At 36.2% G+C, this 15,777-nt stretch overlaps 1 pseudogene; it reads left to right on the top strand.

Annotated features, from left to right (window-relative positions):
- The first annotated feature begins 7,186 nt into the window (after positions 1 to 7,186).
- LOC138089032 (small ribosomal subunit protein uS11-like) lies at positions 7,187 to 7,654 on the top strand (annotated as a pseudogene).
- The last annotated feature ends 8,123 nt before the right edge of the window (positions 7,655 to 15,777 follow it).

Below are 15,777 nucleotides of genomic sequence, written 5' to 3'. Positions count from 1 at the left end.
ATAGCATCCATTATTTCTGGATAATCCTGAAAACAGACTGTTGTTTTTATTGCTGTTGTTTAGTAGCTAAGTCGAGTCCACCCCATAGATTGTAGCGCATCAGGCTTCTCTGTCCATAGGATTTCCCACACAAGAATACTAGAGTGGGTTAGGTTGACATTCCCTTCTCCAGGGGATTTTCCTTACCCAGGGCTGAAACCTGTCTTCTGCACTGCAGGCAGATTCTTTACCTCTGAGCCACCTGGGAAGCCCCAAAACAGATTATCAAATGACAAATAAAGATCTACCATTATTCATTACATAAATCTATAATTTAAAATGTTGGTACTGTAGAATATTGAAAAATTACTTGTCTTTGCCCCTGATATACTACTATTTGCATTTAAATGGAAATGATTTTGCTTTATTTATTTTTAATCAGTTGATTGATTAATTAATTTATGGCTGCACTGGCTTTTCATCGTTGCACAAGGGCTTTCTCTAGTTGCACTAAGCAGGCACTACTGTAGTTGCAGTGCACGTACTTCTCATTGCAGTTATTTCTCATGTTGCAGAGTGCAAACTCTAGAACATGAGCTCAGTTGTTGTGGCATATGCATGGGCTTAATTGTGAAAAGTTCTCTGACCAGGGATCAAAGCCATGTCCCTTTGTTGGCAGACAGATTCCCTACCATGGACCACCAGGGAAGTCCTCAAATGGCAAAGAATTTAAAATTTCATTTACGTTTTGATTTCTGAAACCATTTTTATATATTTATATTTTATTGAAGTATAATTCCTGTACCATTTTATGCATTACAGATATGCATCTGTACAAAAAAATCAAACAAAATATAATATCTGTACTAAACTAAGTATAATATTGTATGAAAATCACAATTTTAAAGGTTATAATCCAATTATGCTTATAGAACATTGGCTATATTTTATATGTAGCCTTTACTGACCATATTTTATTAAAAACTGTTTTTCTTCAGGATAGTCATAATTATGAAACATATTTGACCTTTTTTTCACTTCTATTTTAGAATCTAAAACCATGAAAAATATATGATAATAGATAGCTAGCATTTAACTAATATATTTTATAAATGTAAGTGATGAGATAAATTTTATTAACTCCAGGTTGCAATTTAGATATTGAAGGTGTTATTTTTTTTCTAATGACATCCTAATAACTTTTGTTATCATACCATTGTTAACTTTGCTGCAACAATCATACTGCTTGAAAAATTCAGACTATTTCAGAGTTTAAAAGTTTATTAATAATTTTAAGATGCTCAGTATTTGCCTTATTTTCAAAATAAAAAGGAAATACCATCACAGCTGTCAATGAAAAAAGAACAATAGCTACAACTTCTCAGCATTTATTAAATACAAGTCATTTCTTAATCCTATTAACTCACTAAAACTTCACAACTATTTTATAGCTAGACATAATCACCATTGTCATCATCATCGTTTTTATGTTATGATAAAATAAAAACATACTGAAGCTTAGAATCTTGACAGAATGGACAAAGTTACTAAACAGCAAAATAAACTTTTGAACCCAGGTCGTCTCACTGGTTCAAAGCTCAAAAGCAGTAAGTTTCCAAGGTGGCTTAGTGTTAAAGAAAACTCCTGCCAGTGCAGGAGACTCAGGAGATGTATGTTCTATCTCTGGGTCATGAAGATCCCCTGGAGAAGGAAAGGGCAACAGCCCACTCCAATATTCTTGCCTGGAGAATGCTGCCAACAGAGAAGTCTGGCAGGCTACCCTCCATGGGGTCATGAAAAGTAGGACATGACTGAGCTCAGTTAGTTCAGTTCAGTCACTCAGCCATGTCCAACTCTTTGTGACCCCATGGACTGTAGCACACCAGGCCTCCCTGCCCATCACCAACTCCCAGAGTTTACTCAAACTCATGACCATTGAGTCAGTGATGCTATCCAACCTTCTCATCCTCTGTTGTCACCTTCTCCTCCCACCTTCAGTCTTTCCCAGCATCAGGGGTCTTTCCTAATGAGTCAGTTCTTTGAATCAGGAGGCTAAAGTATTGCAGTTTCAACTTTAGCATCAGTGCTTCCAATGAATATTCAGGACTGATTTCCTTTAGGAGGGACTGGTTGGATTTCCTTGCAGTCTAAGGGACTCTCAAGAGTCTTCTCCAACACCACAGTTCAAAAGCATCCGTTCTTTGTTGCTCAGCTTTCTTTATAGTACAACTCTCACATCCATACACGACTATTGGAAAAACCATAGCATTCACTAGATGGACTTTTGTTGGCAAAGTAATGTCTCTGCTTTTTAATATGCTGTAGGTTAGTTATAATTTTCTCCCAAGGAGTAAGCATCTTTTAATTTCATGGATTCAGTCACCATCTGCAATGATTTTGGAGCCACAAAAAATAAAGTCTGTCACTGTTTTCCCATCTATTAGCTTTGAAATGATAGGACTGGATGCCATGATCTTAATTTTCTGAATGTTGAGTTTTAAGCTAACTTTTTCACTGTCCTCTTTCAATTCTATCAAAAGGCTCTTTAGTTCTTCTTTGCTTTCTGCCTTAAGGGTGGTGTCATCTGCATATCTGAGGTTATTGATATTTCCCTCGGCAATCTTGATTCCAGTGTGTGCTTTATCCAGCCCAGTGTTTCTCATGTTGTACTCTGCATATAAGTTAAATAAGCAGAATAATTCCACAAAAAATGAAGAGCAATATCAACACTGATTTGTGCATGTAACTGATGATGGAAGCCAGGTCCAATGCTTTAAAGAGTAATCTTGCATAGGAACCTGGAATGTCAGGTCCATGAATCAAGGCAAATTGAAGGTGGTCAAACAGGAGAAAGCAACTGTGAACATTGACATTTTAGGAATCAGTGAACTAAAATGGGTTGGAATGGGTGAATTTAATCAATGACCATTATATCTACTACTGTGGGCAAGAATTCCTTAGAAGAAATGGAGTAGCCACCATGGTCAACAAAAGAGTCCAAAATACAGTACTTGGAGGCAATCTCTGAAATGACAGAATGATCTCTTTCGTTTCCAAGGCAAACCATTCAATATCACTGTAAGCCAAGTCTATGCCCCAGTCACTAATTTTGAAGAAGCTGAAGCTGAATGGTTCTATGAAGATCTATAAGACTTTCTAGAATTAATATCCAAAAAAGATGTCCTTTTCATTATAGGGGACTGGAATGCAAACCTAGGAAGTCAAGAGACACCTGGAGTAACAGGCAAATTTGGCCTTGGAGTACAGAATGAAGTAGGGCAAAGGCTAATAGAGTTTTGCCAAAAGAACACACTGGTCATAGCAAATACCCTCTTTCAACAACACAAGAGAAGACTCTACACATCAACATCACCAAATGGTCAACACCGATATCATATTGATTATATTCTTTGCAGCCAAAGGTGCAGAATCTCTATACAAGCAGCAAAATCAAGGCTGGGAGAGGTCTGTGGCTCAGATCATGAATTCCTTATTTCAAAATTCTGACTTAAATTGAAGAAAGTAGGGAAAATCACCAGACCATTCAGGTATGACCAAAATCAATGACTGAGCTACTGAGAACGTACATTGACAATGTAATGTATTACTATAAATACATATATAAACCATGTTATATTTATTATATACATAGATTAGAGAGAACCAATAAAGTTATACATTATTTAAGTTCTTTCCCATTGTTATGTGACAATTGAACTCTACAATTAAAGATAATGTGTAATGCAAAAGTTTCATTAGAAGTTAGATATAAAGTAGTTTAAAGAATTAGGAAGCAAGATATAGATAGATAGATAGATAGATAGATAGCTATGTTATAAAGAAAATATTCGGTAAAGTGAATGTTCTCTCAAGTGGTGGTTTTTGTTCTGGTTAAAATGCAATTATTGAACTGTGGTGTTGGAGAAGACTCTTGAGTCCCTTGGACTGCAAGGAGATCCAACCAGTCCATTCTGAAGGAGATCAACCCTGGGATTTCTTTGGAAGGAATGATGCTAAAGCTAAAACTTCAGTACTTTGGCCACCTCATGTGAAGTGTTTACTCATTGGAAAAGACTCTGATGCTGGGAGGGATTGGGGGCAGGAGGAGAAGGGGACGACCGAGGATGAGATGGCTGGATGGCATCACGGACTCGATGGATGTGAGTCTGAGTGAGCTTTGGGAGATGATGATGGACAGGGAGGCCTGGCGTGATGCGATTCATGGGGTCGCAAAGAGTCGGACACGACTGAGTAACTGAACCGAACTGAACATATTTAAAATATAAGAATAAAATTTAAGAAAACTGTTTCATTATTAGTATGTATATAGTAAAAGAGAAAATTCTCTCTTGGCTCAATGATTTTGTTTATTGTTCTCCTTTCTAGTATGATGTTAGTAACACATCTCTCAGTGGCCATACCTCACACACAGCTACTCTTGGTTTACTCAAAGTCAGTCTCCAAGTCTCAAGTTAAATACCATTTTCCCACTGCATTACCACATGTATTTTTCTTAATGTATTTCTTTCAATTAATTACAGTTTAACCCCGAGAAGTGTTTTTATTGTCATGAATATGCATATATTCCACTAGGCTCTCCTCTAAACGTTATGCTGCTGCTGCTGCTGTTGCTTTGTTGCTTCCTTCGTGTCTGATTTTGTGTGATTCCATGGACTATAGCTTGCAAGGCTCTTCTGCTAATTGGGATTCTCCAGACAAAAATGATGGAGTGGGTTGCCATGCTATCCTCCAGGGCATCTTCCCAACCCAGGGATCAAAACCAGGTCTTCCACTTTGCAGGCAGTTTCTTTACTGTCTGAGTCAGCAGGTGACTATTAAACTTCTTTTCTTTTTTTTAGTGTGAACTTATTAGAATGCCTGGAAAATAGAATGCACTGAGTAAATAAGTCTTTAGTAACTAATATTACATTTAATAAATATTATTTAGAAAATTATTCTGTGAACTTAATGTTTAATTTCAATAGCTCCGTGGAGCATAGTTATTATTATACTCTTTTTAATGGGCAAAAACAACTATTTTTCAAAAAATTTAAGTGATTTGTTAAAGGTACAGCATTTGTTAAATATAAGAAAGTAAAACGGCAGTTTTGGACCCGAACTGTATGTTTTCACTAAAACATAAAATTCATACTTGTATTAAACCACCTCTTATTTGATAATTAAGGGATCCTGGAAATACTGTAAACTGTGTTTTCTCTATGTGTGAATTAGTAAATTAGCAAAACAAATCTAAAATCAAGTTGGACAAACAACAAAGAATGACAAAAAAAAATTCTGAAGAAAAGATATAGTGTAGATGTACTGAAGAGGATTCAGAAGAAATATCAACACTGCAGAATATGAAGACGCTAGAAACAAAACTATACAGAGAGGTGGCACTGCAAATCACTGAAAAGAGGCTAAATTTTCTTAGTAAAGGGAACTATATGGTGATTGTCACCATGAATACAGTATAGTAAAATCAGATTCCTAAATTCAGATATTAATTTACTATGCATTAACTAAATACGAATATTTTAAATGAAGGAAAATGAGATAGAATTCCTAAGTAGCAGACGGAAACACATAGTCACAGATGATTTTAAATCATCATAATAAATAACACTTCAAAAAACACCATAAAATGTGAAAATTTATTTCTCAGAATAGAAACAGTTACATGCAATGTATATAACCTTCTTCTAGGGAAGATTTTCTTTTCCCTCAGAATAAGTAGAATTACTGAACTTCTTTGAAGATAGTAAAATAAAAACAAAAGAACAATTTTAGGTTACTTACATTCTGATAATTGGATTTTAAAAACAATATATAATAAGAAAATTAAGGTCTTGAGGAAAACAATACTAAATGTTCTAAAAGAAATGGTAAGAGCTTATTCTGAGTGGAACCATCCTTGAAGGCTGCAGCCCTAGATTTGTATTGTCATAATTTGTTTGGCTAAAAGAAAAATAACTTCTAGAGTGAGGAAGGAAAGTATTAGAAGTTTGGGACTCATTTCAGTTCAGTTCAGGCACTCAGTTGTGTCTGACTCTTTGTGACCCCATGAACTGCAGCATGCCAGGCCTCTGTGTCCATCACCATCTCCCAGAGTTCACTCAAACTTATGTCCATCCAGTCGGTGATGCCATCCAGCCATCTTATCCTCCGTGGTCCCCTTCTTCTCCTTCCCCCAGTCCCTCCCAGCATCAGAGTATTTTCCAATGACTCAACTCTTGGCATGAGGTAAAGAACACCCAGGGCTGATCTCCTTTACAATGGACTGGTTGGATCTCCTTGCAGTCCAAGGGACTCTCAAGAGTCTTCTCCAACACCACAGTTCAAAAGAATAAATTCTTTGGTGCTCATCTTTCTTCACAGTCCAACTCTCACATCCATACATGACCACATGGAAAACCATAGCCTTGACTAGACGGACCTTTGTTGGCAAAGTAATGTCTCTGCTTTTCAATATGCTATCTAGGTTGGTCATAACTTTTCTTCCAAGAAGTAATCATCTTTTAATTTCATGGCTGCAGTCACCATCTGCAGTGATTTTGGAGCCCCCAAAAATAAAGTCTGACACTGTTTCCCTATCTATGTCCCATGAAGTGATGGGACCAGATGCCATCATCTTCATTTTCTGAATGTTGAGCTTTAAGCCAGCTTGTTCACCCTCCTCTTTCACTTTCATCAACAGGCTTTTTAGTTCCTCTTCACTTTCTGCCATAAGGGTGGTGTCATCTGCATATTTGAGTTTCTTGATATTTCTCCCCTCAATCTTGATTTCAGCTTGTGCTTCTTCCAGCCCATCGTTTCTTATGATGTACTCTACATATAAGTTAAACCAGCAGGGTGAAAATACATAGTCAATTAGCAGATGCAAATTTTATACTAGGATAGGTAAACAGTAAGGTCCTACCATATAGCACAATAAACAATATTGAAATATCCTGTGATAACCCATGATAGAAACAAATAATAAATAGAATATGAATATATATATATGAGGTTTTTGTTTGTGCAGTAGAAATTAACACAACATTGTAAATCAACTAGATTTTAATAAAATTACAAAAAAAAAAGAACTTCCAGGGTGTCTAAGGGCCTGTGGAGAGCCTCATGACAGATTGGGCTAATGATGATTAGTCTGAGATGGTAATTTTTAGCATGCAAGTGTACCTCCCTTTCCAGTGGTGGAGTCTGGAGAAGATGAACAGAAATGGCACCTCGCAAGGGGAAGGAAAAGAAAGAAGAACAGGTCATCAACCTCTGCCCTCAGGTGGCTGAAGGATAAAATGTATTTGGGTTGTGCCACATCTTTGCATCCTTCAATGACACTTTTGTGCACATCACCGATCTTTCAGACAAGGAAACTATCTGCCGTGTAACTGGTGGGATGAAGGTGAAGGCTGATCGAGATGAGTCCTCTCCATATACTTCCATGTTGGCTGCCCAGGATATAGCCCAGAGATGCAAGGAGCTGGGCATCACTGGTCTCTACATCAAACTCTGGGCCACAGGAGGAAATAGGACCAAGACTCCTGGACCAGGGGCCCAGTAAGCACTCAGAGCCCTTGCTCGCTCAGGGATGAAGATTGGGTGGATTGCGAATCTCACTCCCATCCCCTCTGACAGCACCCACTGGAAGGGGGGTCGCTGTGATCACCATCTGTGAATAGAATTCCTCAAATTATTGCTTTCCGTAAATAAATTGCTTTGATGTAAAAAAAAAAAAAAATGCAAATGTTGAATACTAAAAAAAACCCCAAAACTAGCATGCGTGTGATGTATGCAGCTTCATTTTCTTCTTCATTTTTAACCAGGATCTGTATTCCTTTTCTCAGATTCAAGGTACAGTGTTGTGAGTCTCTTGTGCCTAATGCTCACCCTAACTTTCCCTGTACAGCCTATTGCTATGTTTTATCTGGCCGATGATATTATCCTCCACATCAGGGCCAGTTCCTGGAACAATACAGCTGTTTATTGAATGTTTTTACTCAATGAATGAATCTGTAAGTAAAATTATCCCTTTACTATTTCTTACTATATTTTACAGGTAAGGTACTCTGTTCTGATTCTTGCAATTCACTTTGGTGCAAAATCTGCAGTGCTCGTCATCTCCTATTTTCTGTTTTCCTACTGAGTGTAAGACAACATTCACATCATTCTCTAAGTTTGTTTTTCTCCAAGTCCTTTATTCTCCAGGGTAAATGAATCAGATACAGTCGTTCTACACAGATATTTTAAGTACTACTTTGTATTATGCTGAAGCTCCAGTACTTTGGCCACCTCATGTGAAGAGTTGACTCATTGGAAAAGACTGTGATGCTGGGAGGGATTGGGGGCAGGAGGAGAAGGGGACGACAGAGGATGAGATGACCGAATGGCATCACCAACTCGATGGACGTTAGCTTGAGTGAAGTCCGGGAGTTGGTGATGGACAGGGAGGCCTGGCGTGCTGCAATTCATGGGGTCGCAAAGAGTCGGACAAGACTGAGCAACTGAACTGAACTGAACTGAACTTGTGTTACGCATAACACATCCCTATTCCAAAGAAAAGTCCTTTTCCTGCATCACTTACACATTAGCATAGCTTTTAAGACACTGACTAAATAACCTCTGTTAGTAAGAAATTAAATTAAACTTTTAATTTGGTCTCTTTTTTCAGACTTATAAAATCAAGCTTATAGGAGGATAATTGAGAACTATAAGGGTTTTTAAGGATGATAAAAACATTTTTGCAACCTACAGATATAACTCAATGCCAGCTTTTAAAAATGTGACAGATTTAACAGTTTCCATTATTTTAAATCTGTGATAAAACAGTGAATTGTAATTATCATGAACTTAATTTAAAAACAAAGAAGAATTCACTGAGGAGAATTAGCATAAATATCAGTGAATAAGTATCAAAATCATTAAAAAAAATACATTTGGTCATTTAAAGTCAGTGTTTTGTTTTGTTCCCCGCCCCCCCTCCTGGAGCATCCTCCAAATCAACAATAACCAAATATTAACCAAAAAACAAAACAAAACAAAAAGCTAAAAAACCTCACATCCAGCCACATATTTTGCTTCTATCTACATCACCTATGTTTTGTTTCTGTTCTTAATACTATTTTCCTGCACCATTATCCCAGAAAATCCCTTCAAAACTATGCTCAAGATTTTGCAGGTGGTATGGGGTGGGAGATGGGAGCGGGGTTCAGGAGGGAGGGGACATATATATACATGTGGCTGATTCATGTTAATGGATTGCAGAAACCAACACAATATTGTAACACAATTATCCTCCAATTAAAAATTAAATTAAATTAAAAACCCTTATCAAACTCCAAGTAAAGTATGTGAATGAATTCATAAGTTTAATATGGAGTCTTATAATATTGACAGTAAAGATATTATTTTCACATTCCTAGTGTTTGAAGACAGTTTTCCAAAAATGGCCTCAAAAAACATTTCCTACACTACATTCTCTCCTACAGTGTGACTTTTCCCCTCTCGATTCAATGAGGGCTCTATTTCTCCAGCCTCATGAGCCTGCATTTGCTCTATGTTTGCTCTGATCAATATAATGTGACAGGAAAAATGAGTAACACTTAACTGGTTTTGGAGATTCCTTTCCCTACCTCCTAGAAGTTAATTTCCATGTCAGAAGTGCAAATATTCTGAACTACTTCTCTGTTAGGGTCTCAAGCCTCATGGAATCTCCCCAGCAAATGAGAAGCCAATGAGGTATCCAGGAAGCACCTTGGTGCTGACATGTACTTGATGAGGCCATCTTGAAAGTGGGTCTTCCAGTCCCACTGGACACTTAGTTGGTTTGGGAGCTTCCAAACCAACCAATTTATTTGGAAAGAACTAAGACACTTAATTCTTCAGATGTGACTGCCAAATCCCTTCCACATCTCCAGATCCATAGTATATACAGAATGATGGATACAAAGTTTCAGAGTGCCTTCTTAAAATTTCAGATTATATAATTAACTCATCTAGTTTCTATCCATTATTCTGCATACTAGATGCATAGCTTATTATCCTTATGTTTTGATCTTAATTGTAAATTGGAAAAAATGGCATAAGAATGTTGTAAAAGTAAAATCTTGCATATAAAGTCACTTAAAATGTTAATGTGAACATAGTAATTATGAAATAAATGTTAAGTACAGTTTGTTCTTGCAAAAAAAATCACCACTTTATCATGCTGTGCCAGGTACTGTGCAACATGCTGCTGATTCTATGTGGGTTGGTATACAGCCTTATTGGGAAATATTTATATCATAACACACATATAATATGTTCATAGGCCTCCTAACCTATGTTGGCTCAATATTCTTACATAATGTTTCATGGCACTGTCTTTAACTTAGCTTGTCTCTAACAGGTAAGTGCTTCTGGAGGCAGGAAGTTTGCCTTCTTCAAACTTTGGATTTTTAAAGATTTTACTCTGTTTTCACATAGTAAATGTGTATTTAATATTTTTGGAGGAATGAGTGAATGGCTGAAGCAATGACAATTTTGAGACTAGCAATAATGTCCAAAATCTATCAGGGTCTACTGATAAGTTTTCAACACAACTGCTACACAACTGTGGAAACAGGAAAATTGATGCATAGAAATATTAACATCTAATATCTACAGTTTCAAGACAAGTGAGATAAAAATAGTTAAAGGTTTTCTTCAGTTCAATTCAGTCGCTCAGTCGTGTCTGACCTTTGCGACCCCATGAATCGCAGCACGCCCGGCCTCCATGTCCATCATCAACTCTCGGAGTTCACTCAGACTCAAGTCCATCGAGTCAGTGATGCCAGCCAGTCATCTCATTCTCTGTTGTCCCCTTCTCCTCCTGCCCCCAATCCCTCCCAGCATCAGAGTCTTTTCCAGTGAGTCAAATCTTCTCATGAGGTGGCCAAAGTACTGGAGTTTCAGTTTTAGTATCATTCCTTCCAAATAAATCCGAAGGCTGATCTCCTTCAGAATGGACTGGTTGGATCTCCTTGCAGTCCAAGGGACTCTCAAGAGTCTTCTCCAACACCACAGTTCAAAAGCATCAATTCTGCGGTGTTCAGCCTTCTTCACAGTCCAACTCTCACATCCAGACATGACTACTGGAAAAACCATAGCCTTGACTAGACGGACCTTGTTCGGCAGAGTAATGTCTCTGCTTTTGAATATGCTATCTAGGTTGGTCATAATTTTTCTTCCAAGGAGTAAGTGTCTTTTAATTTCATGGCTGCAATCACCATCTGCAGTGGTTTTGAAGCCCCCCTAAAAAAAGTCTGACACTGTTTCCACTGTTTCCACATTTATTTCTTAATCATCATTTATTCATTCAGTAAAATGTATGGACTACTGATTATGTTGATTTCTTTTCTTTTACTTTATCTTTTATCATTACACCAAATATTGTTAGTAAGTCATCTTGAAACTATATACAGATTTTTTTTATCTTTAAAATATATATTTTCTCTGAAATTTTGATGGCCAGAGCTGCTTAACAGTATATATTTTAAAAGTTTCTAAGTGTTTAGAACATATGTGCACTATAATGACACCTAATTAAGTTTACTCACAGCTTCTATTTTATATTAAGATAAAAATATAAAGCTAAATCAACCTTTAAAAGATTAGCAAAGCCAACTCAATTATATCATTATCTCAAGTTAAATGTTGACTCTAGGAAGAGGATATGTTTCCTTCCAAGGACTAGTTAGTTTTTGTGGAGTTTGTATTAACAAATTTTAATTTCATGGTATGTGTTTTAACATAGTATGTTACAGCAATGAAAATATTTAGTCCAAGCAAGTCTCTAATCAAAAGAGTTAAAGCAATCTTAGCCACAAGTTAATGTCTTTAATTTACTATGATTATTTACATAAGATCAATATTTAAAAGATTTATGAGGAGATAAAGGGGACTTTTTGTGTTTATTTCTAATCTCAGAACTTGAAAAACATTGATCAATGGCATTGAACTATACTGATTTTTAGCATCAGATCTAGTTTTCTAGATTGTACATTTTTCTTCTTAAATATGCATCCTAGTTGCCATTTCAATACAACATGCAATATGTTCTTAAAAGTTGTGCAAATAATTTAAATGACACCAAAGTCAAGTAATTTAAAACTCAGAGTTATCCTGAAATATTCATAACATATCTCTTAGGGATTTTTTTTTGTCACCTATAAAAGGCCATGATAATGAATCAAAGGATCTAAAGCCTAGATCTTTAAATTTAAAAATTGCCCCATATAATTTTCATGGCTTATGAGCTATAGCAGGTTAAAATTTCTATAGTCATAAAATTATAATTGGCTTAAGTAGTCGTGTCATTTCACTGCTACCATATATATGTACTTCAACATGCTTCAGAACTTCTTATCCATACAAAATACAGCAGTGTTATACATACATACCTCCCTTTAATCTGATGTCCTAAGTGGACAAAAGAATGCCCTTAATGAGTTCTTCACTATAAGCCTGGCTCCACAAGATTCCTTCCCAGAGATTATTATCCTGGGGGGGGGGGGGGGCGGTGAATCCAGTGTGTGCTTAGCTACTCAATAGTGGCCAACTCTTTGTGTCCCCATTGATTATAGCCTGCCAAGCTCTGCTGTCTATGAGGATTCTCAAGGCAAGAATACTGGAGGGGATTGCCATGCTCTCCTACAGGGGATCTTCTAGAGCCAAGAATCAAACCCAGCTGTCCCTCATTGCTGGCAGATTCTTTACCATCTGAGCCACCAGAGATTATTTTCCCAGAAAGAAAGAAAGAAAAAATTCCAATAGGTCTCTTTGAAAAACAACTTGAAAATATGCATATGCTTTCCCCCTGTTATTTCTGCTGGGGTGTATCCCCTGTAGAACATCGCATGTTTGTGCCTGAAGATGCACACAAATTATGCAAAACAACATTATTTGTTAAAATGTAAAACTGCATAAACTCAAATAAATATAAAGAATATAAAAATATAAAAAATGTGACCCATTATTACAATAAAAATAATGAGTTTTACATATTATAACTGGAATAACAGTGTGAAAGTGAAAGTGTTAGTTGCTCTGTCGAGTCTGACTCTCTGCAACCCTATGGACTGTAGCACACAAGACTCCTCTGTCCATGGAATTCTCCTGGCAAGAATACTGGAGTGGGTAGCCATTTCCTTCTCTAGTGGATCTTCCCAACCCCTTAAGTGCCATCAGGGAAGCCCATACATAGAATGGCATACATGAATATTATAAACTGTGTAAGCTGAAAATATTCACACACCAGAGAATACACAACATATTTCTATGTGTAATATCCAAAAAAAAATTGAAAGCTATATGATACAATGTCAAAAGATATAAATAGTTGGAAATGATACTGTTGTATCTGTGCATATTTATATTTGTGTGATTTTTTACACACAAAAATATTTTTCTAAAGTCTTTCTTTTTTTTTTTTTTTTAACAGAGAAAGGTACTAAACATTCCTGATCATCTCTATTAGTTGTGTTAGTTTTGCTCACTTATGGCTGTTTTATTGAAGATTGCAATATTGCCAGGATAACCTGTACCAGTTAATGATAAAAATCTCAAGTTAAAATAATGAAACAAATATATCACAATCAGGAGTCCACAGGTAAGGTAGATTTCACTGTTTTTTTTATGTGCTAACACTGTTTCAATGGCCATTTGTGTATTCTTGGTTCTTGAGTATCTTCTCATCCCTAGAGTCAGTTGAAAAAGGTCCTAGCAGATGAGGCTCACTTTGGTCTCTGTGTACACATTTTCAGAATTGAACACTGCTCCTCAAAATGTGTCAATACTTATCCACGCCAAAAGGAGATAAATCAAAACTTCATCCATTTATTGCTTCTAGTTCCAAACTCAGGGTCCATAGTGTATAGTATAATGACTCAAATGAAAAACAAAATTTATCTGCCTGCACCAGACAATTTGGCAATTAAGATGCCTTTTTTGGAAAATGAAAGGACCAAAAAGAAAAAAAAAAAAAGAATTATTTACTCAGTGGTGTTTTAGTGTAGGTGTGTGTAATAAAATGTGCTACCAAGGCTCACTTTAGGAGGGATAGAAATCACAAGGAACACCTGATCTGTCAGTGAATAATGTTTCTTTGGACAGCTACTTCATTTGTCAGCCTCTGTGTTGAAAATCTGGTAAGTGTTTTTGAATTTTTTTTTTTTTCCCCACATGAATGCATCTGACTTGAAACAGATAATTGTCCTCTTCGAAACTAAAATTCTTTGAAAACTCACTTAAAACTTTTCAGTGATATTTGAGTTATTTTAGCAGCTCAAGAGTCAACAAGGCTACTGTTCATCAACCTTTGAATTTCATTGGCAATAATTAAAACAAAGAACTCCCTGAGACAGAGTGTTGAAACTGAAAGGGATTTGGTGGTGATGGTTTAGTCACTAAGTTATGTCCAAGTCTCACAACCCCATGGATTATAGCCCACCAGGCTGAAGGGACTGACATGAAGTAGAATAAAGAGAGGATCCACATCAAAATGTACCCTAGCATGAGACATTGTAGCTCACACAGTTTGGAGAGTTTATATGTAAAAAGGCTGGTCTATGCAGGGTGTCAAAGCATACTCCAAGTGAAGTTACCCATGAGCGAGGAGTGTAGTCCCATACAGGTTGTCAGTTCGAGAGAGATGAGGAGGATGGCTGGAGAGAAAACAGTGTAGTAATGACAATAAAAAATTGTTTACAGCTGGGAGGTGTTATGGGCTGAGCTGTGTTCCCTCGTTAAGACGTTAAAGTCATAACCCCCAGGATCTCTGAATGTTGTGACAGGATTTTTACCTATAAACAGACAGAGAGAAAAGACAAGTATTGCATAATCTCATTTACATGTGAAATATAAAATCTTAATCAAAAAAACAAATAAAATAAAATGAAAACAGACTCATAGATACAGAAAGGAAGGGAGTGCGGCAGTGGCAAAGTAGGCTAAGGGGATTAAGAGGTTAAAAAGCCTCCAATTATAAGATAAATAAGAACAGAGATATAGAGCATAAGGAATGTGTTCAATGATATTTTAGTAACTTCATGTGGGGATAGACGGCTATTAGAATTATAGTAGTGATCATTTCATAAGATATTTAAATGCTGAACTACTATGTTGTACATCTAAAAGGAACATATTACATGCCAACTATACTGAAAAAAAAGGAATATCTAGAGCAGCCCTTTCTTTAAGCTGTGCACAATGAATGGCCTTAAAGAAAGCCTATTGGCTAGCCTGGGAATATTAAACACTATATTTAACAGTTAGTATTTCACTGATTTGAAAGTAAAACTACTAAAATTTAAATTTAATGTATATAAGTTGCAGTTGCTAGAAGAAACAGGTCTTAATGGTGGTGATTTATTAAAGATAATTTAGGTCCTTCACTATGAACCAAAATCCAAGAACCCTTTTACAACTTGAAATAGTAATCAAAGTAAAATTAAAACAAAGCCATCATTGCACATATATAATATTCAATTAAATAGAATTGTATCTAGATATTATCAGAAATATTGATGATTAAATAAAATGAGATAAAACACTTCACTTTATATAGGACTTCATTTTATATATGATTGGTTTGATTCATGTCTTCAAATAGTTTCACTGTCATAAGATAAAACAACAATAGCAACAACACTACATTTAAAAATTCAATTCTGTGCATTCACCATCCCACCACTTGTCTATCCATAGCAGATTTTAAAGAGCTCTTTCAGGGAGTGAATAAATATAAATGCATCTGATTCATCAATTTTCCCCCAAATCAGTTGC

The sequence above is a fragment of the Capricornis sumatraensis genome, chromosome 12, assembly GCF_032405125.1.
Source record: "Capricornis sumatraensis isolate serow.1 chromosome 12, serow.2, whole genome shotgun sequence".
NCBI classification, from domain to species: domain Eukaryota; kingdom Metazoa; phylum Chordata; class Mammalia; order Artiodactyla; family Bovidae; genus Capricornis; species Capricornis sumatraensis.
This window is presented reverse-complemented; position numbering and strand designations above follow the sequence as displayed.